The 23,611-nt window shown below is 47.5% G+C and overlaps 1 protein-coding gene across 7 annotated transcripts in view; it reads right to left on the reverse strand.

The window, feature by feature from the left end:
- Nucleotides 1-23,611, reverse strand: part of SCAF1 (SR-related CTD associated factor 1) — a 438,521-nt gene that overhangs the window by 74,711 nt on the left and 340,199 nt on the right. The gene's annotated exons all lie outside the window — the stretch shown is intronic.

Genomic DNA, 23,611 nt, shown 5'->3' on the forward strand with positions numbered 1-23,611 from the left:
TGACAATACCTCAGAATCAAAGGAAGCCTTCCACAAAACAATGACATACATTTGCGACTGGATGAACACTACCCAGTAAACTATTTGTTTTATCAGAATTTACTTTTATCACCATCAATAAAGTTCAGACACTGTCTTCTGTTTTTCATCCATTTTATTCCAGAATTAATCTCAAGTAATCCAAAATTTCATCTTCAAACTTCACATAAGCTCAAAGAGTGCCACTAAGGCTTTGCTCCAAGACACATATCGGTACAGGTTTCCACATAATTCAACGTGGAAATGACAATCCCAATACACTTTTTTGCACATGTTTACACGGACATTTAAGGTCGGTGGCCATTCTACCTTTTTTGACACAGGGATGTGTCATGTTGTGTTTTCAATTTTTGTATGCACCAAAGCACGCAGCCTCCAGTGGCAGTCTTCTTGCATGTGTTTGGTGAGGGGTCTCTTAGGGTGCCATAATTCGTGCTGCAACCCTTATTGACCTTTCTTTAGGATCTCATTTCCTAGGTACCAGGAGCACCATTTATTAGGGTCTTGCAAACTGTGCTAAAGGTATTGTCAATTGGGGAAACAATTTGACAGTTTAGGGGAATCTCAATATGCAAAAACATATTAGCAAGGCTACAAAGGGAGCAAACTTCCAGATAAACACACTGAGGTAGCTGAAACCCTTCCTTCAAGCAAACGACTTCAAGCAGGCAGTTCAAGCTTTAGTTATCGTAGAGTACGGATGTGTCTCTCTGTGTGGCCTTTCGAAAGCTACAACAGCACCTCTAAGAGCTTCTATAAATGCGGCAGTGAGACTCATCACTGGGTCTAAAAGAAGGGCCCACATCTCCCTAGACCTAAAATCCTTGAATTGGCTACCAATGGAAGCCAGAATTAACCTGAAAATAGCATGTATGACGCATAAAGCCCTGCATCACAAGGCACCAAGCTATTTGGCACAGAAACTGATGATTTCTGGTGGGATAAGATCTTCAAGAAGCACGGACAACCTACTATTGAAACCCCAAAGATTCAACAAGAAGAAAACCTATAAACGATCCTTCTAAGGGATGGCGCCCAGGATTTGGAATGCTTTACCCCCAGAAACCAGACTTAACTTCTATTGCTTCTTCCGAAAAGGAAGTAAGATCGACTCATGGCAAAATGTTCCTGAGCATAATCTAAAGAAATTTCAAGAACAAATCTACCTGCGTAATAATCCTTACTATGACAAATGTCCATTTAGACATTTTAGACATTATATCTACCCTTTACCTGCTTCAACTGGATTGTTTTCTGTGCTTTACCTTACTGCTTTACTGTTATATGACGGTATGTACATGTGTTTAACATGCATTGAATTTATGATTAACAAACCTTATTTAATGTAAAGCACTCTGTTATCCACAAGGGACTTGTTCACGCTCTTTAAAACCTTCAAAATAAATCAATAAAATAAACACTGCCACTGGTGAGCTGGTTAGCAGCAATCCAGTACACTTCAGTCAAAGTTGCATCAAATACCAGGCACAAAGGGGGGGTTGAAAGGGAGGAGGGTGGGGACTACTACTGCAACAAAAACCCATTTTATACTCTCTTCACGACAAAAGCCCAGCTTTTGTATCCTCCAGAATTCAGAGCTACACCCATAACCACAACCTAAAAGCTGCCTACCTGAACATCCTGTCTGCAGTGTAACATTTGCAGTGATTGCCTCCACCCCCTGCCCCCACCCCGCACATAGAACTCTTTTCCCATCGACATTTAACCCACCCAAACTATGCGAGGTTCAAGCAATTCCTAAAACATTTCTCTTCAAACAAGCATATGGTTAATCCCGGGACAGCGTCCGCACCCGTGTTACCTTAGCGCCAAGAAACGTGTCTGGTGTACGTGTGCAAACATAACATATAACATAGATACCAGGTATTTATGAGAGGACTCCCCAGTACAAGTTTCCGACTACTGCTCGAGTAAATGAGCCCACAAAATGTTAACATGCTACTAATACCCGCGTGTTTGCCTTTAGTTATGTCTCTCTGAAGGTGCAGTGCCCTTAGTCTCTCCTCTCTTTATGCGCTTCCACTTTGTCATGTCTTTTGAAGACATACCCCTTATCCTAGTTTCTCTTGAAATATGTACTTGGACGCTGCAGTGGTCATACAAGGGTACAAACTGGAGTTGGTTCTCTAAATGCAATCATTCAGACCCCTACTTCTCATTGCTACACGCTAACATTCATATGTGAATGGACTCAATCTTTTCCAATTTCCCTACAACCCACCTCAGTGGCGCTCTCTGGATGTGCTCTTAACAACCTCCTCCATTTAAAAGACAATTTGGAGTTAAATCTAATGCACTAAACTATTTTAAATTAATTCAACACCCATTAACCTCATGAATGTCAAATTATTTTCAATTACAAGATGAACTAATTACTTACTTTCGGTAGCGCTCTTTCCGATAGATACCCTAACCACAGATTTCTCACTTCAGAACATTCGTCAGACATTTCTGTGCCCTCAGACGCAGAGCGTGAACGATTGTTGGTACCAGTATGCTGATCTATATCTTGGGAGCTTTTTATATGTTAGAAAGGGGCCAAACAGGGAGGTAGGAAGGTGGTGAAGAATCTGCAGTCAAATTATCCACCAGAGCGAGCATCCACCAGAGCGAGCTCTCCCGAAGGGGAGTAACTTGTAATTTTGATGGATACCTCTAATTGTAGATTCCTCACCTTAGACTAGATACCAAAGCAGTAGCTGCAAAAGGTTACATGTCTTTGAAGTAGATTCAGACAAGAAATCCTGCTGCACAAAGAGAAGGGGGAAGCGTCCTTCCCGTCAGACTTGGCCATTAGGACAGCAGTGCTTTGTGAATGTATGCAGTGATTCCCTAGGTTGCAGCATGGCAGATGTCAAGGACAGGCATTCCATGAACGAATGTACTGGTAGCACCCTTAACCCTGGTAAAATGGCCTCTCGGACCTAGCCGATCTTGACGCATAGGGCTGTCTACCACCCCCTCGTTGTCTTCTGCACAGCCTTTCCCTTCTTCGCCCAGGAGAACCCCAGAAAAGCTGACCGTCCACACGTTGTCCCTTGAAACTCTTAGTTGTTTTGGGTCCAGCCGAAGAAGTCTCTACTCCTCTTTCGAGGGGAGAGGGAGAGCAAATAACACAGGAAAGGTGATGAACTGCCCCACATAAAACTGGGGAATTACATTTGGCAAGAATGCTGCTAGAGCCCTCCGCACGAAAAGGCAGTTGCACTGAAAGGGCCTAAAGTTGACTCATGCAACAAGCTAACGTAATCGTGACGAGGAAGACAGTCTTCAGACATCAGGAGACGCTACGAACAATTATGCATCGGTTCAAAGGCAATATATGTGAGAAAGTGCCCTCTTTCTGCATGGTTGCCCCCACTTTTTGCTGAACTGCTGATGTGTTTTGACTGTGTGTGCCCTGGGCTCCTGCCAATCAGGTACCCAGGGCCTATGTTCTTTCCCTAAAATTGCACTGAAAACGAAACCCAATTGGTATCTCTGGCCACAGGTCAGTGCCTGGTATATGGTATCACAGGTACCCAGGGCACTGTGACTAGAGTAGACCTCTAAGGGCTGCAGAACTTACTGTGCCACCCTTAGAGGCCCTGTACCATTACACTCACACACTGCCTTTGCAGGCTGTGTGTTTTGGTGCAGAACAAAGTGAATTGTTGACATGGCACACATCCCTGTGTGCCACGCCTACAACCCACTGCCCTGGCATAGATCAGTCACCTGTCTAGCTGGGCCCACTATACCAGTGGTGAGGGTACAGGTGCATGAGCCCTGAACCCCTACAGTGTCTAAGTCCATTCTTAGACATTGTAAGTGCAGTGCTGCCATTAACAGTATATGGTGTTGGGAGTCTGTCATTACGAACTCCACAGCACCATAATGGCTACACTGAAAACTGAGAAGTTTGGTATCAAACTTCTCAGCACATTAAACCCATATTGATGCCAGTGTGGGATTTAATGAAAAATGCACACATGGGGCATCTTAAAGATGCTCCCTGAAATACGACATTCCACTAGTGTCCAGGCTGAGTGGCTGCTTTCAGCTGCCACAACCAGACGTGTTTCTGGATCCCTGGGTTGAGAGCCTGCTGCTCTCGGGGGCCTGAAACAATGCACATCCTGGTGCCAAGCCTCCTCCCCCAGGATGGGCAGGGTCCAGGAAGGGTAAGCTTCAAAGGCTTGCCACCTTTGTGAGCTTCCCCAGGCCACTTGATGCTTTCAGCAACTGGTACCGACTGGTTCTGACCCCCACTTTGGGAGGTAAACCGGCGGGAAAAACAAGTGAGGCAGAGAGATGCACCTCTGCCAACTCCACCCCTCAGGTGGAGGAGGCAGGTGAAGCCACAGTCTCAGTCCAGTCATCTTGCAGATAGGGGTACCCAGCCAATCAGGGAAAGACTTATGCCCCCCTCCCACTTAAGGGTGGCATAATAGAGGGTGTAGCCATGCCAGGGACCGTCTGGTGCCAACGGTTTTCTCCTACCTGTAACGCCCCATAATCTAGTATTGAGGGGCACCCCTGAACCTTGTTTTCTCAGACAAGAAACCAGAAGAAGAAAAGAAGAAGACCGAATAGCCATGCCGACGCATACACAAGAGGATGCCCACTGACTTGGCCCCAGCCCTACCGGCCTGTCCCAACCTCGAACCTGCTCCAGCGAAATCCTGGTGTGTCCTGCATCCAGAAACCTCGAGAAAGCCGGAGGACATGCCTGCCTTCCATCCTAAAAATGGTCTTCTGTAAACACTGGATTTGTTCATCAACAGACTCCAACTCCGCAAGGATCCGCTGGTCTACAGCCTTCAGCACCCGGCGCCCACGGCCAGAGCTCGAGTGGCCCAACACCAAGAGGTGGTCTCCCCGGCGATCATGACCCGAGATCTGGTGACCCCTAACCTGCCTCAAGTCTCCAGCAGACGCCTGCAGCCTCAAACCGGAGGGTCCATTCAACCGCGACCAGGAACTGTTAAGATCCGACCCTAAAAGGCACCCCTGCGCCAGACGCCCCACAGCCTTGTGTGGCCCAACCGATGGGGCCTAACCAACCCGCAACATCCTAACTTATGTCTCCAAGTGGTGGTCGCACCCAGAAGACCTTCGTCTCCAAGCCTGCAGTGTGTTTGCAAACCAGAGACTCCCCATTGAAAGCTAGAGCATCTGACACCAAAAGAGCACTCATTAATACCCTTTAATGCAATGGCATAGCAAGGGGTGGGGCACTTGGAGGGAGGGTTGTCCCCGGATGGCAAGAGTTTGGGGAGAGACAGCCTCCCCCCCTCTTGCTCTTATATGCATTTCCCGCCATGCGGTAAATGCATGAATCAAGAGTACCCCTCATCCCCCTCTATTACATGCGGCTGCCATAGGGTCAAGCGGGGCAAAGTGTCTAGCTACGCTTGTAAGACTAATGATAAAAACAAACCCATGAATGCCCAACAGCTTTGCTTGTAAGGAGTCAATCTACGAAATCCACACTAAGTCACAAATTTGTCTCAGCACCGGTCATAAAAGAATTTCAGGAAAGGAAGCCTGGGCACATTCGAACTTCAGATTATTAACGGGACAACCCGTACGCACAACTTGGCGGAGCTGACAAGGTGGACATGAAGCGTCAGAGTTTCTCACTGTGATACAGAACTGATGCTGAAACATCGGGATCATGGCCAGAATGTCCTTGAATCACTAAAGCAGAGGGAAGACACAGAATTGCATAGCATGCATGATAGTTCCAATGAATGGAAGCCTCTCCAAATGAGTCTGGTGCGTCTTAAGCTCATTCATAGTGAACTCCAGTGATGAAGACGTTTGCCGTCTGGAAGTGATCTACAATTGTCTGTGGCGAGCCCGCAGTCGAAATATGGGGGAAGACTGGTATCCCTGACCTCCAAAGACGGGCCCTGACCACTGCCACTTTGTGAACATTTGAGGCATACTGGTGAGGCTGAGTGCACAATACCACTGATGAGGGTACAGCTACATGAGCACTGTACCCCTACAGTGTCCAAGTCTATTCTTAGACATTGTAAGTGCAGAAAAGCAATAAAGAGTATATGGTCTGGGAGTTTGTCATTATGAACTCCATAGCATAATGGCTTTACTAAAGTCTGGGAAGTTTGGTAGCAAACTTCTAAGCATAACAAGCCCACACTGAGTGCAATGTATAATAAATCGCACACTGTCATCAGTGTGGGCTTGTTATGCTTAGAAGTTTTCTACCAAACTTCCCAGACTTTAGTAAAGCCATTATGCTATGGAGTTCATAATGACCCTCATCAGTGGTATTGTGCACTCGAGTCGTCTCGTCCTGCAGATTCCAGGCAGTAGTGTTTCGTGAAGGTATGAGTACTGCTCCAGGTTGCTGCCCTGTAAATGTCTTTAATGGCGACTCCAGAAAAGAGAGCCACAGACGATGCCACATACCTTGTGGAATGTGCACGGACCTTCCTGTCCAGTGGCTTGCCCGCCTCCTGATGGCAGAATTGAATCGCACTGGAGATCCAGCGGGAAATGCCACTCTTTGCCAAAGGAAACCCCTTCCGTGGTGCGCTGTAGGACACAAACAATTGGGATGATTTCCGAAAGGGTCGTGTGCGTTCTAAGTAGAATTTCAAGCATCTTTGAACGTCCAAAGATTGTAATGTGCGTTCCGCAGGCGTAGAAGGGCGCGGAAAGAAGACTTTAAAATCAAAGGTTCATTCAAGTGGAACTCAGACGGCACCTTCAGAATAAATTTTGGATTGGTGCGAAGAATAAGCACATCCTTTTTGAATTGAAGGAATGGATGCACTATGGAGAGGGCTTGAAGCTCACTAACTCTTCTCGCTGATGTTAGAGCTAAGAGGAGGGCAAGTTTCCAAGACAGGAATTTCAAGTCCGCCTTGTGCACCGGCTTAAACGGAGCTTTCATGAGTTGAGCCAGGACAAGATTGAGTTGCCAAACTGGTGGAGGAGGGCAAACTGGAGGATACATCCGAAACAAGCCTTTCAAGAATTGTATAACAATCCTAGAGGACCATAAGGAAGGGCCTGAAGAACTACGCCGAAACCTCGATATGGCTGCAAGATGTACCTTCACAGTTGAATGCGCCAACCCAGACTTAGCCAATGATAGTATATGTGGCAATAGTTGATGAGGCAGAGATTTGTAAGGATGGAGACCTTGTCTTTGACACCACAAGCAGAATCGCTTCCATTTTGCCTTGCAAGTTTTATTAGTGCTCGGTGCTCGAGCCTGGGACAAAACCTCTCTACATTCCTTGGAGAGATTCAGATGACGGAACTCTCTGTGTTCAGGAGCCACACTGTCAAGTGCAGCGATTTCGGATCCGGATGGAAAACGTGTCCCAGATTCCTCGACAATAGGGACGGAATTTGTCGCAAGCGAATTGGAGGAGCCTGGGAGAGCAGAAGGAGTTCTGTGTACCAGAATTGCCGGGGCCACGCCGGTGCAATGAGAATCATCTTGCATGCTTCCGCCTTCATTTTCCTGAGTACTCGAGGAATGAGGGGAATTGGCGGAAAAGCGTAAAAGAATGCGCTGTGCCAGTCCATCGAAAGGGCGTTCCCCAGAGATCCCTGATGGTGAACTTTGCTTGCGTAAAACCGGCATTTGGCGTTCACCGGAGAGGCAAAGAGGTCGATGGTTGGTGTCCCCTAGACCGAGAACACACTCTCCAGAATGGACTGATTCAATTCCCATTCGTGATTCACCTCTGTCTGGCGACTCAGGGCATCCGCCGTGACATTGAGAGAGCCTGCCAGGTGTTCGGCCCTCAAACTGATGCTGTGAAGAATCGCATAATCCCAGATCCTCTGAGCTTCCTTGGACAGAGTTTGCGACCTCGTTCCTTCTTAGTTGTTGATGTAGTGCATGGCCGTCGTATTGTCCGTCCGGACCAGCACTGTATGATTTCGCACTCTGGGAAGGAAAGCCTGCAAAGCCAACCGAATGGCCGTTAGCTCCAAAAAATTGATAAGGCACTGGCTCTGCTCTGGACTCCAGTGCCCGCTGACTTGAAGCTCTCGGAGCACTGCTCCCCAGCCTTCCAAAGAGGCATCCGTAGTCATGATCAGGGTGGATGGTGAAATTCTGAATGTCAGACCTTGTGCAATATTGTCTTGTACTAGCCACCATTGGCATGCCTTTCTCATTTCTGATATCACCAACACTTTGTTGTTGAATGATCCCTCTGCTTGGCACCATTGTTTGTCTAGTTCTTCCTGCAGAGGACGCATTCACAGCCTGCAATGTGGTATTAATGGTATGCAGGATGACATCGACCCGAGCAGGGACTTGTATTGTCGGACTGAAAGGCATTTCTTGTGGAACACTTGGCGAGCCGATATGATCAACTTCTATTGACGTTCCTCTGAAGGACGAGCTGTGCATTGCGTCGTGTCCAAAATGGCCCCAAGGAACCTTGTGGATCTGGAGGGCTGTAGAACGGACTTGTGTTTGTTTAGCTGAAGGCCCAGGTGACTGAACAACTGAATGCAAGTCGAAACAGCTTGAGAGGTTTCCCACTGTGCAGCGCAGATATTGTCTGTGAGCTGGGTGTATCGGTTTGTGGAAATACGCATCTTCTAAATCCAGAGACGCCAAATAGTCGCCCGGGTTCAAAAGAGGAAGAATTTCTTGGAGAGTGAGCATCCTGAAAGAGAGCTTGATGAGATTAGTGTTGAGCTCTCGTAGGTCTAGTATGGGGCGCCAAGTCTCTGCCCTCTTCCGAACCAGGAAGAACCCGGAATAAAAACCTCTGCCCCTCTGAGAGAGAGGTACCGGTTCTATTGCCCCCTTAATGAACAATTGGTGGGCTTCGAGGTGGAGCAGTCCCAGGTGTTTTGTGCGGGTGGCACCCGGAGCTCTTGTTGGAGGAAGATCTTGGAATTCCAACGTATGGCCACTCTGAACAATATTCAGGACCCACTGGTCCGATGTTATACTCTTCCAGCTGTTCAGACAAAAGGATATCCTGCCCCCCACTGATGTGACTGGGAGGGGAGGAACAGTAGGTAGAGCCAGGAGGCCGCTATTGTCTCTTGGCATTGTCGCGTCCCTGACGGTTCTGATGCCCTCGCGGAGGTTGGCGAGAGAAAGACGCCGATTGTCTCTGCCGTTGATTTGAATATTGAGTATTATAAGACTGCGAAGACTGCGAGGAATATCTCTGTTGGGTGTTGCCTCTATACGAAGAGAAACCTCTGCCACGAGCGCCTCTAAATGGGACCTTACGGTAGTTGAGTGATCCCAAAGACTTCGCCGTGTCCGTATCCTTTTTTATATTTTGCAGGGCATCATCAACATGCTTACCAAAGAGCATCTCTCCATCAAATGGGAGGTCCAGGATCTTATTTTGGACCTCCTGACGAAACCAGGTGGCTCTCAACCAGCCCTGGCGACGTAGCATTGCTGACCCTGCTAAGGCACGAAAAGCCGTGGAAGCTATATCCATAGCACAGTCGATAACTTCGGAGGATGATTTTTCTCCATCCATCAGCACTCTCTTGGCCTCTTCCCTCTCGGAGTCTGGCAGTTGTTCCACAAACGGCTCCATGTCACACCACATCTGGCGATAGTATCTGCCTAGAATGGCGAGAGCATTTGCTGCTCGAACAAGCAAGCTGGCCATGGAAGAAAACCTCTTTCCCACGTTATCCAGGCGCCTACCGTCCTTGTCCGGAGGCGTAGTCAAAGGTGTTGATGGGTTTTTGGATTTGCTTTGAGCGGTCTGTGAGATCACCGAATCAGGCTTCGGCTGCCCAAGAAGACAAGCTGGACTGCCCTCTGGAGCCTTATACTTCTTTTCCAGCCTGGGGAGAACCGGAATAACAGTGGCTGGATTTTGCATGATCTTCATACCTTCCTCCCACACATGCTCAATTATGGGAATGGATTTGACAGATCTTCTGTATTGTTCCTTGAAGTCATAAAGGAAACATTCAGACTCTTCCCTCGTAATTGGTAGTGCAAACCTCTTTGATGCTCTCTCCATGAGGTTATGGAACCCCCCTATATCAACTGGAGGGGAAATAGAAGTATCCCGACCAGTGGCGTCTGGATCTTGTAGCCCACTGTCACCCTGATCCAAGTCTGGGTCCTGCACTGGATCAGTCAAGGGATCCACTTGTACATCATCTTCCGACGAGGTATCCTGCTGAACCGTATTGACGGGTTCGGGATTAGATGTCCGGGAAAGGACCGTAGGTATGACCGCTGGTGGTGTGAGAGGCACCACTTGCGAAGGAGGCAGTACAACAACTGGTTGCGCTTGTGGCAACACTGGAGGTGGAGGTTGCGCAGACTGCATTGAAGGTTCCGAAGGAAACCTGGTTCTATAGTCCTGCAGCATCATCTGTAGATCAGAGATTAGAGAGGCGGGCATGGCCACCATGTCCTGCCCTAAACCTGGTGGACGTTGCTCCTGAGAAACATATGAGGCATCTGTTGGTCACATGTATGCTCATAATATTCCTCCGTGTCAGTCTCTTGGAATTTTACATTTAGGTCGGAGGGACTGTAGGCATCCCCATAATGGCCTCCTTCTTCCTCCTCCTCCTCCTCCGACTCGTCATCCAGAAGCATTGTCGGTGGATGCGATGAAACCAGTCGAGGAGACGTCATTTCAGGTGTAATTTTCATCCTCTGCAGAGGAAATTACATTTTTTGACCCGTCGACGGCCTCGTCGACGGTGTGGCAGTCGTCGATGGTATCGTCGATGGAATCGTCGACAGCACAGTGGACCTAGTCGACGGAGTCTTGGTCATCGTCGACGGAATGATCGTCGACTGTTTCGTAGACTAACTCGTCATCATCACCATCAGTGTCGTCGAAGTCATTGTCGTCGTCGACGTAGTTTTCGTCGTTGACTAAGCCGTCGACAGCACCTTTCTGGAGATTATCATCGTCGACGTGGAAGAAGTTGTCGTCGACGAACCGGGGACCTTGAACGACGACGAAGTCGTCGACGTCGAAACCGCTACCGATGACGATCCCGTCGACGGAGCCAAGGAAACAGCGGGAATTTTCATAGAAGAAATCGTCGTCGACGTACCTGATGTTTTTGTCTTCGACGGACGCTGTTTTTTCTCAGGCACGGTCCCTGGAGTGACTGTAGAGTATTTTTCCCCAGCCTTTTCCTTTTTGGACGGAGGAGAAGTGATAGAAACCTCCTTTTTGTCCTTAGAGGCTGTAACCAATCCAGCAGCCTGTCCCTGCCTCTCCTTTTCACTTCCGTGAGGAGATTTAAGGGGACTAGCCCTCTCAGACCTGTCAGAGATCTTATGAGGGGCCTTGATAGGGGGCTCGGCTGAAGAAGAACAAGGAGGAGATCTGGATCTTGGATCTGTGAGAGGAAGCCAGAGATGTTGAATCCTCTTCATCTGATGAGAGCACCTCCTTCCGAGTCTTCATTTTCTGAAGCCAGGTCAAAAACTCTCTGTCACGAAGTGTCTTTGTAGAGAAGGTTCTATAAATTTTGCAGTCTGTGGCCCGGGTATAAGCAATAGATACAGCTGTCATGCTTATCTTCTACAAAAAAGTCGCTTTTTTCCACAAGACGCACAGGACCTGAATATGGCCTTCTCCTTGTCAGACATGTCTTGATTGTAAGAAAAGTTGAAGAACTAACCAGTAAGAATGAGAAAACTGAGCAGAGCTCAGTGGAGACTCCCTAGCACAACGTACGGTAGAAAAATCTGAGGCTCTGAGCTCTCTCAGGAAGGTTCTATGGGGTGAGGCTGCTCTGATTGGTCCTAATAAAGTTTGGTCTCTTTTACACAAAGAGGGTGATAGGATACAAATGAGATGAGGCCTAGGCCTATTTTTTTCTCATTTGTTCCTATGGTTGTGATACTACCGAGGCTCCCATTCTGACGACGGGGAATGATACAAAGCATGGGAATCTATGAAAGTTCCAATACTGGGGCAAAAGTTACTTACCTGTAATCCTAGTTCTCTTCCAGGGGTATCCTCATGAAAGTCATATGCACATGAATATCGCGCCTATGTACGGGACCCCGGAAACACATCACATATATGTGAAATATATATATATATATATATATATATATATATATATATATATATATATATATATATATACACATTATACCCATATCCAGAAACGTCCATCAAAAGAGACCAGAAGACCCAGCGGGGTACTCATTGGCAGCCATTTATTCACCATGGCAGGCATTATGCATTTCGGTGTGAGCCTTCCTCAGATGCCTGAATCCACTGGATGTTACTCGCTCCCCTCTTTGAAGATGCCACGGCATTCCCATTGGCTGGAATGTGACGTGCTCCGTCGATTACTGCTTGTAGCTGAGGTCCGTTACTGAGGGACTGCAAATCCCAGCTTCCATCGCTCTGGTAAGTGTTCTTTACGGAGCTGTAAATTGCTGCTGTGAGCGCTGGTGTGCCTGGCAAAGAAGGGAGGGGGCTGATGTGCGCCGAGCGAATACCTTGTTCGGGGTGTTTATGGCCACCTTGAGTCCCCAACGCCACAACCAACAGAGCAGAGACCAAACCGGGCGCGACGTGCAGGTACAATGATCCTGCGTCCCCGTACAGTGACGGACTGCAAGTCGCAGCAGCTGCTTGCCTGGCCAAGTCCTACGGTGGGCCTGTGAGTTTCCAATACCTCGGAACAAAAAGGAAAGCTTTGCCAATATTTCCACAGGCCGCTTGTGGGACGGGTCTTCGGTAAACGCACTACTGGCAAGCGCGTGAATAGATCCAGAAACGTCCATCAAAAGAAAGACCAGAAGACACTGCGGGGTACTGATTGGCAGCCATTTATTCACTGTGGAATGCATTTCGGCGTGAGCCTTCCTCAGATGCCTGAATCCACTGGATGTTACTCGCTCCCCTCTTTGAAGATGCCACGGCATTCCCATTGGCTGGAATGTGACATGCTCTGTCGATTACTGCTTGCAGCTGAGGTCCGTTACTAAGGGACTGCAAATCCCAGCTGCCATCGCTCTGGTAAGTGTTCTTTACGGAGCTGTAAATTGCTGCTCTGAGCGCTGGTGTGCCTGGCAAAGAAGGGAGGGGGCTGATGTGCACCGAGTGAATACCATCTTCAGGGTGTTTATGGCCACCTTGAGTCCCCAACGCCACAACCAACAGAGCAAAGACCAAGTAAGATGCTGTCTTGCGAAATGACACTCTTGATGGGAACACCCCAGAAGAGACAGCACCAGGAGACGACAACACACGACTCATCTTGACATTTAACAAGGAGTCTAGGCAGATACACAAGATTGTAGCCAAAAACTGGAACATCCTCAAATGTGATAGCACCATAGGTAATCTTATCCCTGACAGACCGAGCATTACATTCAGGAAAGGCAGGAACATTAGAGATCTTTGTGTTCGCAGTGACATCACGGACTACCCCGACAACCAAGGCCTTGGATTGAAGTTTTTTTTTCCGTGTGGTCACTGCAAAGCCTGCAAACACAGCACGCTGGTTAAGAGAGTGGAGTACAATGGTATAGCTAAAGAGATCACACAATTCCTTACCTGCAGCACCATGTTCGTGGTATATGTGATAGTCTGCCCCTGCGGACTATGGTATATTGGCAGCACAACCGCCCATGCCAAAAAACGCATATTGGAGCATTATCGTGCCATTGTCCACAAGGATGCCAAATATCCGGTGGCAAGGCACTTCAGTGATCATCACTTCTCAAATCCAGCACTCATGAGATTTTTTATCCTAGAGCAGATCAACAGGAACCCCAGGGGTGGCAACAGAGTGCTCAAAATGAGACAGATGGAATCCAAGCACATCATCAATTTCCAAACCAAGGCTCCAGGGGGCTTGAATCACGATGAGGAACTGGCAGTTCATTTAAAAGATGATTACTCATAACTTTTTGCCAGTCAGCCACGACCTGATCTTAGATAAACTCGTCCTTCCATGCTTAATGTGCTTGTTTATTAATTGCATGCACACGATGTTGTCATGTTTTGATTTTAAAACCTGTTCTTTTAATTTACAGGAGCACAACAGGGACAGGGGCCACACACTGCACCGTGCACCAGGCCCTGCGTCAATCACGTTCCTGTTAGCACTCCAAGAGCACGCCCATTTTGGGCATCACCAAGAACATCAAGACACTGCAGCAGGCACTGGGTTCCAGTCAGCAAATAGGACTGCTATTTTGCATCACACCACCTGGGACACATCTTTACCAGCGTATGTAAACTGCCTTTATTCATTTTCCAGAGGCTTTGACCCCAGAGCCCCAGGGTATTTTACCTGGCAACCGTAATTTTGGACCAGCGGGCACGCGCAGGCACCCTTTAAACACTTGCGCGCACGTCAAGTTCCGCCCATTCTACAGGGCAGGCACAAGACTATGCAACGTTGTATTCACTCGTTGATGGAGACTACAATCAGGGACATGTTCATTTCACATTACCCCGGTGTTTGTCAACTGCGGCTCGGGAGACACTGTTCTCACCCCCCATACGCAGACATAGTCTAACCATTTTTTGCGCGTTAGTATAGAGTCGCCCTTTTCACAAGATTGTGAATAATCTAAAATTGTCACAGTGCGATTTTATTGCTTTGAGTGCTACAATAATCACAGACATGCCATTTTTACAAGTGTTTGTTTTGTGCTCACCTTGGGCAGTGATATTGTTTTCACCTCTGGTATTTGTATTTTACCATTCCAAGATGTCCGCCATGAATCTGACTGCTTTCCCAGTCCGTTGTCTGTGTCCATGTCACAGTATCAATCAATCAATCAGGAGTTTGTTAAAGCGCGACTACTCACCCGTAAGGGTCTCAAGGCGCTAGGGGTGGGGGGGTTGGGGGGGTGCAGGTTCCATTCCATCAAGGAGGGGGTCTGTCGAAGAGCCAGGTTTTGAGGTTTCTTGCGAAGATGGGGAGCGATGTTGTCTGTCTGAGGTGGAGCGGAACGGCGTTCCATGCTTTGGCCGCGAGGAAGGAGAAGGAGCGGCCTCCCGATCTGGTCTTTCTGGTGCGGGGGACCACAGCGTAGGAAAGCTGGGCTGATCGTAGGGTCCTTTGGGGTGCGTGGAATTTGAGTCGGCTGTTCAGGTATGCTGGTCCGGTGCCGTGGAGGGCCTTGTGTGCGTGGGTGAGCATCTTAAAGGTGATTCTCGCCTCGACGGGGAGCCAGTGGAGTGTGCGCAGGTGCTGGGAGATGTGGCAGTGTTTTGGCAGGTTGAGGACCAGTCTTGCGGCGGCGTTCTGGATGTTCTGTAGCTTGCGGATGAGGTTTTTGTTTATTCCGGCGTAGAGTGCGTTGCCGTAGTCGAGTCTGCTGGTGACCAGGGCGTGAGTGACTGTCTTTCGGTGTTCGAGGGGGATCCATTTGAAGGTCTTACGAAGGAGGCGGAGGGTGTGGAAGCAGGAAGATGAGACAGAGTTGATCTGGCGGTCCATTTTGAGCTCGGAGTCCAGGATGATTCCCAGGTTGCGTGCGTGGTCTGTGGGGGTTGGCGGGTTTCTGAGGGCGGTGGGCCACCAGGTGTCACTCCAGGCGTCGGGGTTTGGGCCCATGATGAGTACTTCTGTTTTGTTGGTGTTTAGTTGTAGGCAGCTGTTTTTCATCCATTTGGCGACGGCTTCCATGCCTTCTCGAAAGTTGCGTCTGGCGGTGTTGGGCTCGTTGGATAGGGAGAGGATGAGCTGGGTGTCGTCTGCATATGACACGATGTTGAGTCCGTAGGTTCTGACGATGGGGGCAAGTGGAGCCATGTAGACGTTGAAGAGCGTCGGGCTGAGGGAGGAGCCCTGGGGGACTCCGCAGGTGATAGGTGTGGGGTCCGAAGGAAAGGGGGGAGTCTGACCCGCTGCGTCCTGCTGGAGAGGAAGGAGCAGATCCAGTCGAGGGCCTTGTCCTGGATTCCTGCATCGTAGAGTCTGCGTATTAGGGTGCGGTGGGAGACTGTGTCGAACGCCGCTGAAAGGTCGAGGAGGATGAGGGCTACTGTTTCTCCTTTGTCCAGTAAGGTGCGGATGTCGTCTGTTGCGGCGAGGAGGGCGGTTTCCGTACTGTGGTTTTTTCTGAAGCCGGATTGGGAGGAGTCGAGGATGTTATGTTCTTCAATGAATGTGGCGAGTTGGCTGTTGATGGCTTTCTCGATGACTTTCGCTGGGAACGGGAGCAGGGAGATGGGTCTGTAGTTTTTGAGGTCGGTGGGGTCCGCTGAGGGTTTTTTTAGGAGGGGGTTGACCTCGGCGTGTTTCCAGTCGTCAGGGAATGAGGCGGTCGCCAGCGAGCGGTTGATGGTTTGGCGGAGCATGGGTGCGATGGTGTTGGCGGCTCTGTTGAAGATGGGGTGGGGGCAGGGGTCCGTGGGGGCCCCTAAGTGGATTGACTTCATTGTCTTCAGTGTGTCTTCGGTGGTGAGTGCTGTCCAGTCATCAATCGCTGGTTTCCGGGTGTCGGGGGTGGTTGGTATTACAGTATTGTAACTTTATTTGAGACTTGCATGCACTGTTCGGCACTTACGTGATCAAGGCTTCGGGGAAGCCGAATCATGTTGTAGGTGATAATAAACACCCTTGGACTCTGCTGGCCACGCGTCGTGTTTGGGTCTCTGAGAGCGTGGTGTACCGTTTTGGAACTTTGTGTATGTATGTGTATATGTGTATATGTGTATATGTGTATATGTGTATATATATATATATATATATATATATATATATATATATATATATATATATATATATATATATATATGGCTCCAAGTCGTACCGGTCATCCCAGGGCACTCTAAACAGCGGGTGCAAGCTCCGCGCCGATACTCGCGGAAAATATTCAGCTCCTGAACCGTTTCCTTCAAGAAACGAAAAGCGCACTCCAGGGGTAAAGCAGCAAAGTTTATTCAGCCCACCAACACTCGTGCAACAGACGCGTTTCGGACGTCAAGTCCTTCGTCAGTGTTTACACAGTTTACACTCTTGCGATAGCATTTAATGAATACCCACAAGATAGAAAACGGACATCATCCATGGAGCGCTAGCGCGGCGGCCATTTTAAGATGGTTAAATACCCATTGTCATAAGCATTAATATCAGACAAAAGAGCTTCAATTCTCCCTATTTTACTATATTGCCGTATATCGGCAGATCACCACATTGCTAGCATTAATATCCAAGGCTTCCGTTTACAATAAGACAACAACCGGGCCTTTTTTGCATGTTTCACTTGCCGGCATTTTTCCATATTTCAAAGTAAGAACTAACAGTAATCATCTCCATGATTACATCTATTGTTCTTAAACATGCATATTCATGTCTTTCGCTTACCTATAGTAAGAACTATTGTTTAAGACAAGTCTAAAATCAAGCCGTGTATCGGCATATCACCACATTAACCAGTGCAAATTCTATAGCATTATTTTCCTTTCGCTATCATTTCATACAAAATTATCATCATCTCCTCAAGTCATGATCAAAGAAACTCAAAAGTTTCGAATTAAATACAGATATAGCATACATATATCACACATAATAAGCTGTTTCAGAGTATAGGTCATTTCAATATTATACAATCCTGTACATATTATTTGCAACACCCAATTCACAATTATCAGTTTGTCTGAAATGTTTCATTTTTTCAGCAAAGTATCTCATTTCCCCAGGTGAACCATAAGTTCCTCCCCACTGTTGAGACCTAAAGGTTGTTTGGTCTGCAAGTCGACGATATATCGTGACTCCAGTCTTCTGAGGCTAAGTAATCTGTCCCCTCCTCTAGGATGCAGGGGGATGTGGTCCAAACCGAAGTACTGCAATAGCTCCCTATTGCTTTGATGGACCAGGGCAAAATGCCGAGCCACGGGATATGCCATGTCTTTATTCACTATAGCTCGTTGGTGCTCGAGGATCCGCATTTTGACATTTTTAATAGTACTCCCAATGTATTGGAGTCCACAGGGACAGGTGAGACAATAAACAACATAGGGGGTGGTACATGTAATAAATTGTCTGATGTTTTTCACTTTGGATACCCCCGGTATTTTATAAGATAGGACTCGTTTGCTGTTCTCGCATGCCCGGCACTTCCCGCATGGGAAAAAGCCTTTCATGTCTTTGAGAGTTGCACTCACTTTTGATTTAACAGGTGTGAGATGGCTGTTCACTATTGTATCCTTAATGGATCTAAGTTTCCTGAATGTCACCAATGGTTTCATAGGGACATCCTTTCCTATTACCGGATCCGTGTGCAGGATATGCCAGTTTTTTGTTATTATCCTCCTGAGGACATTGGCTTGATCAGAAAAGGTAGTGATCATCCGAAATGTGTTTTTCTTATTTGATAAGGAGTCTGCCTCTCTCTTATTCTCAAACAGATGTTTTCTTGGAATCTTCGCTACCTTTTTGTAGATCTTATCTAGGTCTGTGTGGTCATAGCCCCTTATGGCAAACCTTGCAACACAGTCCTGAGCCTCTTTTCTGAAATCACTGTGCTGTGTGCAGTTTCGCCTCAGCCTAAGTAACTCCCCATAGGGGATACTTCGGATGAGACTAGGAGGATGGCTGCTGGAGGCGTGCAAAATGCTGTTCCCTGCCGTCGGTTTCCTATATAGGGTTGTTTCTAGCTTATCACCATTTACAAAGACCCTTAAGTCCAAATAATGTACCTCTGAAACGCTAATGTCAGCTGTGAATCTCAGGTTGAGGTCATTTTTATTCAGATTCTCGACAAATGCCATAGCCTGTGCGGTGGAGCCCCGCCACACAAGAAACAAATCGTCTATATATCGACGCCATACCACTATGTGATCTGCCCACTTTTGGCCGGTCCCTGCCAGGGCCACCTGCTCCTCCCACCAGCCAACGAAAAGATTCGCGTAGCTGGGGGCGAAGCAGGTTCCCATGGCAGTCCCAGACACTTGCTTAAACAATTCGGTGCCAAACAAGAATATGTTATTCGTAAGACAGAACTCTAAACACTCTATGAGCATGGTATTATGTTCCATGTATTTAGCAGACCTTTTTTGCAAAAAATATCTGACTGCCTCTATACCCTGTTGATGTCTAATACTGGTATAGAGGCTCGTGATGTCTAGAGTGATTAGAACATATGTGGTATCCCAAATCATTGGTTCAATTTGTTCAAGAAAATGTTTAGTGTCCCTCACATAGGATTTGAGTTCAACAACAAAGCTTTCTAAGAAGGAATCAATGTAGATCGACAGTTTTTCTGTAAGTCCTCCCTTAGAGGACACGATCGGTCTTCCCGGTGGGCACTCCAAGTCTTTATGAACTTTTGGTAGGTGGTAAAATGTAGGTGTGACAGGTTCGGTGTTACGTAAAAATAAAAATTCATTCATGTCCAGCATCATTTTATTACGCCATTTGTTTAGCAGATCGCTATAGGCTTGGATGCTCAGCTGATATTCAGTTTTGTCACTTTTTTGATAATTCTCCACCATTCCCAGTTGTCGTAGGGACTCTCCGCAATACTGTTCTCTTGTCAGAAGGACAACATTGCCCCCCTTGTCGGAAGGTTTTATAATTATCTCATCCATTTTCACCATGTTCATAAGTGCATCCGATTGTCCTTTGCTAAGATTGTTCTTCATCTTGCAGTTCTTATTTTTTGTTGCTGGTAGAGTCCTCAATTTCATGAGGTCATGTATCATCGCCTCAGAGAAAGTATCAATGGCGTCATAGGGCATCTGGGGATTAAATTGAGAGGGGGCACGGAAGCCAGTTACAGGTGATTGTTCTATTCCTCTGTTTCCTGTTCCTGATGGTGATACTGGGGTAGCCTCATCCCCAAGTTCATCCAGAATATTAGCTGTCATCAGATCTCTAACTGAGAGTACATCTGTAGATTGTGATTCCACTTTCTTAGAAGTTCTCTTCACTTCTCCAATGGAGGGTTTTTGTTTATGGAATTTATGTAATTTGATTTTCCTTATCAGTTTGAAGAGATCGATGCGTGTCTGGGTATATTCAATTTTCTTATTGGGACAGAAGGTTAATCCTAATTGCAGTGTCTCTTCTTCTGTCTCTATCAATTTGTTCTTAGTCAGGTTGATGATTGTTAAGTTTTCTCCATCATTCACCATCTGTTGCCCCGCTTCTTGCGGGTATTGTAATTGCCCGTTTTTGCCTTTCCCCTTCCTCTTCCCCTTCCAGCCCCCTCTTCGGGTTCTCCGTCGTCCTCGGGTGGTTTGACTTTGCCCCCTCTTAGCCAGGTCTTCCGGATCAGGTCGAATTCCCGATGAAAAGGATTCTCGGTATTTGCATTTGTTACATCTGGTCTTTCATCACCCGTTTGGTCATCATCCGTCACACTGGATTCGGAGGTGGCTAGTCGCAAGAGTGTAAACTGTGTAAACACTGACGAAGGACTTGACGTCCGAAACGCGTCTGTTGCACGAGTGTTGGTGGGCTGAATAAACTTTGCTGCTTTACCCCTGGAGTGCGCTTTTCGTTTCTTGAAGGAAACGGTTCAGGAGCTGAATATATATATATATATATATATTTATTTATTTATTTAAGAAGCTTATAAAGCGCACAGCTACCCCCATGAAGGGGGTGTCCCGGCGCTAACTGATTGCATACTAGAAGAGGAAAGCTGCTAACAGGTTGTGAACAGCCAAGTTTTGAGTTTGCGTCGGAACATCGGCTCCGACTCAATGAACCTCAGGTCCAATGGAAGGCTGTTCCAGAGTTTAGCTGTAATATCTCCGAACGCTCTGCCCCCGCTCCTGGCACGGTGAAATCTAGGTACCACCAATAGGCGGAGGCTGTTAGATCTCAACGTTCCGACAGATAGAGAGAGTTTAAGTCTCTTTTTCAGATAGACCGGACCGGTCCCGTTGAGAGCACGGAAGGCCAGTATCAGAGCTTTGAACTGGATACGGTGGGAGATGGGAAGCCAGTGGAGTTTTTTCCGGTATGAAGATACCGAGTGGCGAAAAGGAATGTTTCCGATCAGTCTCGCTGCAACGTTTTGTATAATTTGTAGCCTCTCAATAAGGTAAAGGGGGGCGCCTGCATAAAGACTGTTGGCATAATCTAAATGCGAAGTGATCAGGGCATGAACAATGGTCTTGCGGGAATCCAGAGGGAGGTAGGGAAAGATCTTCCTGATCCTGCGAAGTTTGCCAAAGCAGGCTGAAGAAACCTTACTGATCTGGGATTTGCAGGACAGGGCAGTGTCAAATTGGAAACCCAGATTGCGAGCAGTCTGGGCTGGGATCGGAGGGGGATTCAATACTGTTGGCCACCACAAGGTACTGGGAAGTGCCGTTTTTTTGGTTAAAAAATAAAACCTCGGTTTTGTCGGTATTTAAGACTAGATGGTTGGAAGCCATCCAGGAGCAAATGTTGCTCAGGCAGTAGCGAAAATTGGAAAAATTGGTGTCAGAGTGATCCCTAAATGAAAACACAAGCTGAGTATCATCAGCATAAGAGATCACTCTGACCCCCCAAGATTCCACCACCCTAGCCAGAGGGCTTAAATAGACAAAGAATAAAGGGCTCAGGGCAGAGCCCTGAGGCACTCCACACATGAGAGGTTTACCCTCTGATTCGAAGGGCCTAAGAAATACCTTCTGTGTCCGCCCGGTAAGGAATGATCTGATCCAAGTCAGAGCCGTACCTCCAATTCCCGACTGGTGTAGGCGGTCCAGAAGTATTTCGCGGGACACAGTATCGAAAGCGGCGGACAGGTCGAGAAGGACCAACATGGCCTCCTCGCCCCTGTCCACACACTCACGAATAGTCTCTGACACCTCTAAAAGCGCGGTCTCAGTACTGTAGCCAGTTCTAAATCCTGACTGCGAGTCATGGGGCAACTGGCCGGCTTCCAAATAGAGAGCCAGTTGTTGTTGAGCCGCCTTTTTCAGGATCTTGGCTGGTTTGGGCAGAAGGGAGATCGGGCGGTAGTTGCAGAATTGTGAAGAATCTGCGTCCGGTTTTTTCAGGATAGGGATCAGCATAGCCTGTTTCCAAGCCAGGGGAAATTGACCAGAGCTAAGCGAGGAATTCCAGATGGAGAGAAGAGGGGTGGCCAGAACCGGGGCCAGATTGCCCATCACCTTAGCGGGAGCTGGATCCAATGGTGACCCTGATTTACCCTGGATAAGTAATTTGGTGGCAGTCTCGAGAGTAAGCTCTTCAAAGGAATTAAACAGACCTAACTGCGAATCAGTGCCCCCGTTCAAAGAAGGAGCTAAAACTGGTTCGAATGGAGAGATTAGTTTCGTAATTTTGTCCTGAAAGAAGTCAGAAAGCCCGTTGCAGAGGGCCTGACTAGGGGAACTATGAGTCATCAAAGCGGGAGGGTTGACAAAGTCCTTCACTATTTTAAAAAGAATTTTAGTGGAGTTCTCAGCATTCTTAATTAGCTGAGAGAAATGACCTCTCATCGTAGAACGTTTTAATTTTTGGAACTTCTTCAGGGCCAACTTATATATTGCTTTAGACTCGGGGTCATGAGTCTGCCGCCATTTACGTTCCAGCTGTTTACATCGACTTTTTTCCTCTCGTAACGCAGGGGAAAACCAGGGAGCAGAGGGCCTAGATCTGGAGGAAACAATCGGGTTTAATGGGGAGATAACATCAATAGCGGCAACAAAAGCGGAGTTGTATTTCGACACTTCCTCGTTGAGGTCCCTAGAAGGATCAAATTGATAAGAAAAGCAGGGGTTAATGGTGTCACAGGTGACTTTATGCCATTTTCTTCCCATCTCTCCATTCAGAATAGAAGGAGGGGGCAGCCGAGGGACAGTAAGATCAAAAGGGAGAAGAAAATGATCCGACCAAGTGAGGGGCAGTGAAGGGAGAGAGGAGACACCAGGGTGGTTAGTGAAAATTAGGTCAAGAGTGTGACCGGCGGAATGAGTAGGGCCCTTAACTAGTTGGAGCAAAGTTAGTCCTTGTAAGGTCTCAATTAGATGAGCTGCTTGTGTACAAGAGGGATTGTCAACATGTAAGTTAAAATCACCTAAAACCATGAAATAGGCATGTCTGAGGGAAAGGCCAGCTATCGTGTGCAGGAGGGTGGCAAGTGAAGCAGATGAAGCATTGGGGGGATTATATACCAAGATGCCAGCCAGAATAATAGTGGAAGAGTCCAAGATCGTATAGTACATAGCTTCGATAAGTCCTAAATTAGGTAGTTTCTTAACGGACAAATTAAGATGAGACTTCAAGATAATGGCAAGACCCCCTCCCGGTTTATCGTTGTCGCGATTAAAACCCACTAGACGGTAGCCAGGGGGAGTGGCCAAGTGTATGTCAGGTTTAGAAGTATCTTTAATCCAGGTTTCAGTGAGAAACAGGATATCCCACGCCTGAGAGACTAATGACAGCCATATCTCTGTGGCGTGACGAGGCAAGGAGCGACAATTGACTAAAGCAGCCTTAAACAACTTAGGGGGACCAAGGGGTTTAACAATCTCCGTAGAGAGGGAGCGACATTTCAATGATTTAGTAAGCTTGAACTCACAGCAAGTACAATTGAAAAGAAGGTCCTCTAAACTAAGAGGGCAGCAGCAATCAGCTGGAGAACACATGCCTCGTCTAAATTGGCGAAGCT

The sequence above is a fragment of the Lissotriton helveticus genome, chromosome 7 (genome assembly GCF_964261635.1).
Source record: "Lissotriton helveticus chromosome 7, aLisHel1.1, whole genome shotgun sequence".
Classification (NCBI taxonomy): domain Eukaryota; kingdom Metazoa; phylum Chordata; class Amphibia; order Caudata; family Salamandridae; genus Lissotriton; species Lissotriton helveticus.